Source organism: Rhinolophus hipposideros (assembly GCF_964194185.1).
Source record: "Rhinolophus hipposideros genome assembly, chromosome: 9".
In the NCBI taxonomy this organism is placed as follows: domain Eukaryota; kingdom Metazoa; phylum Chordata; class Mammalia; order Chiroptera; family Rhinolophidae; genus Rhinolophus; species Rhinolophus hipposideros.
The window spans coordinates 35,101,838-35,104,882 of record NC_138055.1 but is presented as its reverse complement, the minus strand read 5'-3'; the positions used below and the strand labels follow the sequence as shown (position 1 = coordinate 35,104,882).

At 32.4% G+C, this 3,045-nt stretch overlaps 1 pseudogene across 1 annotated transcript; it reads left to right on the top strand.

The window, feature by feature from the left end:
• The first annotated feature begins 1,026 nt into the window (after positions 1-1,026).
• LOC308502153 (large ribosomal subunit protein uL30-like) lies at positions 1,027-1,774 on the top strand (annotated as a pseudogene). The gene has a single exon. The product of its transcript is annotated as a large ribosomal subunit protein uL30-like (transcript).
• The last annotated feature ends 1,271 nt before the right edge of the window (positions 1,775-3,045 follow it).

Sequence of the window (3,045 nt, the reverse complement as noted above, 5' to 3'; positions counted from 1 at the left end):
ATAATATTGAATGTCAATAAATAAATAAATTCTTACACCTGAAAAAAAAATGATTCCAGAAGGAAGTCTGAAGAGAAGCCAGGATTAAAAAGCAACAAAAGGAGTAAAGGGTAAATTAATGAATATTAACTGTAAATAAACAATACTTTCCTATGCAGTTTAATATACATAGAATTAAAATAAGTGACAACAATGTAATATAAGTCAGAAAAAGAGAACTAAATTAAGGTATTTTAAATTATTGTGCTGTCTGAGAAGAGCTTAAAAGTATCAAATAACAAACTTTGATAAGAACATATACTTTATAACAAGGTAACCATGAAAAGAAAAAAAAAAACTTGTAAAAAAGCACATAACTTCCAACCTAAAGGGGAGGAAGAAATAGAATAATAAAAATTTACAGTCATTTCAAAAACAGGCAAGCAAGAGAATGAGGGGGGAAAAACAGAACAGTTTGTTGAAATAGGAATGAAAAAAAATTAGTATTTAAAGTAAAAGTAAATGAACTAAATATTTCAATTAAAAGGCAAAGTACTTAGACTGATTTTTTAAAATGCAGTTTGAAAGAAACATTTATAAAATACAAGTATACAGAAGGAAACAGAAAACACAATTTCTTTATAACGATTAGTGAAAAACTTAAATGTTCTTGGACTTGAAGACTCAATCGGTCTCTAGAGTTGATGTAATACCAGTAAATACCTCAAAATGGTTATTTGTGTATGTGTGTGTGTACATGTGTGTGAGAGATTTGGCAAATTGATTCTCACATGCATGTAAATTGAAAGAACCAAGATTAATTAGACACTATTAAAAAAGAAAAACATAAGGAAAAATTTTATTCTGCTAGATGTCAAATTTAAACCTATAGTAATTAAGACAATGAGGTGTTAGTACAAGAATAAATGGAACAGATTACAAACCTATGCATATACGAGTGATTGATTTATAAAAATGTTACAAAAGGGCAGAGCAGTGGGAGAAATATAAAAAATGTGGCTGAGTCTTCTTTCTGCAGCTGAAACCATGGAGGGTGCAGAAGAGAAGAAGAAGGTTCCTGCTGTGCCAGAAACCCTTAAGAAAAAGTGAAGGAATTTTGCAGAACTGAAGATCAAGAGCCTGAAAAAGAAGTTAGCCCGAAATATGCTTTGAAAGGCAAGAAGGAAGCTTATTTTGAGAAAAGCTAACCAGTAACACAAAGAATATAGACAAATGTACAGAACTGAAATTTGAAAGGCTAGGAAGCCAAGAGTAGCTGGCAACTTCTATGTATGTACATACGGAACCTAAATAGGCATTTGTCATCAGGATCAGAGGCATCAATGGGGTGAGCCCAAAGGTCCAAAAGGTACTGTAGTTTCTTCTCCTTCACCAGATCTTCAATGGTACTTTTGTTAAGCTCAACAAGGCTTCAATTAACATGCTGAGGACTATGGAACCATATATTGCATGGGGATACCCAAACCTGAAATCAGTAAATGAATTGATCTACGAATGTGGTTATGGTAAAATCAACAAAAAGTAAATTGCCTTGACAGATAACACGTTGATTGCTCAGTCTCTTTGGAAATATGGCATCACCTGCATGGAGGAACTGACTCATGAGATCTATACTGTTGGAAAACACTTCAAAGAAGCAAACAACTTCCTGTGGCCCTTCAAATTATCTTCACCATGAGGTGGAATGAAGAAAAAGACCATCCATTTCGTAGAGGATGGGGATGTTGGCAACAGGGAAGACCAGACCAACAGACTTATTAGAAAGATGAATTAAGGTATCTACCATGGGTATTTTTGTAGTCTGGTCAATTAATAAACCATGACTGCTTTCAAACTGAAATTAAATAAAATAAATAAATAAATAAATAAATAAACTAAAGTAAAATAAAAGTGGCTGAGACAATAGGATAGCCAATGGATAAAAATACTGAACATTAACTCTTACTCAAATTATATGCAAAAATAAAATCCAGATGCATTGTAGAACTAAATATGAAAGGAACTCAAAAAAGTTTCTTGAAGATAATATAAGGAAGGATCATTATTTCCTCACTGTGATAAAATAACACTAATCATAAAAAAGATAAATTAGGTTATAGTATGAGTAGAATTTTTGATTCCCAAAAGACACAAAGAGTGAAAAAGCAAACAACAGAGTAGATGATATTTATAATACAAATTACTTACAACAGGCTTAGTTCTAGAATATATGAAGAATCTCAATAAATCAATAGGAAGATATAACATCCAATAGAAAAATGGGCAAGAAGCTTGAACAATGCTACACAAAAAAAGCATATCAAAACGGTCATAAAGGTATGAAAAGGTGCTCCTTAGTTGTCAGAAAAATAGAAAATAAAACATACTGCAAACCAAAGTGCCTCAAATTAAACAGATGAACAATAATAATGTTGTCAAGAATTTCAAGTAATAAGAACATTCATTTATACATTGCTGATGGGAATGTAAATTGGCGTAAACAGTTTGGTATTGTATCAATTAAGTTAGGCTAATATAATGCTATGTATCAAATAACAAGAAAAAAAAAATCAATGGAACATACCTAAAAGCCCATGCTTCTACAAGGTGGCTCGGCTCAGTAACCTAGGCTGGCGTCTCTCTGCTGGGTTGTGATGGGGCCAGGCTTGGTCCCTTACCTGAAGATTAATTAGGAATCAGTTAATCTTGGTGGGGCTTAGTTGAAACAGTTCATCTGGCTGGACTCAGGTTCTATTAACTCTCCTCTTTCTGGAGTATTATCTTTCCTACTGAAATCTATCTTTGTCCACTGAGATCTGTAGTGAGGGAAGATTTAAGTTTGACTGCACTATAAGCAAATGGCAATTTGAGTTGCTTGAATATAGTTATTTGAAAAAAAAGTGTAATTTCTGTTCTTTACAGCTATTACAAAAATTTGAGATTTGCAGGAAAAACAGGAAAAGTAACAAAGACTGACACTTTAAGTTCAGTAAAAGAATGTTAAATACTTGGCCCTATCCTCTTTCTTCTAGAAAAGGAATAAATACTCATAAACATGACATCTTT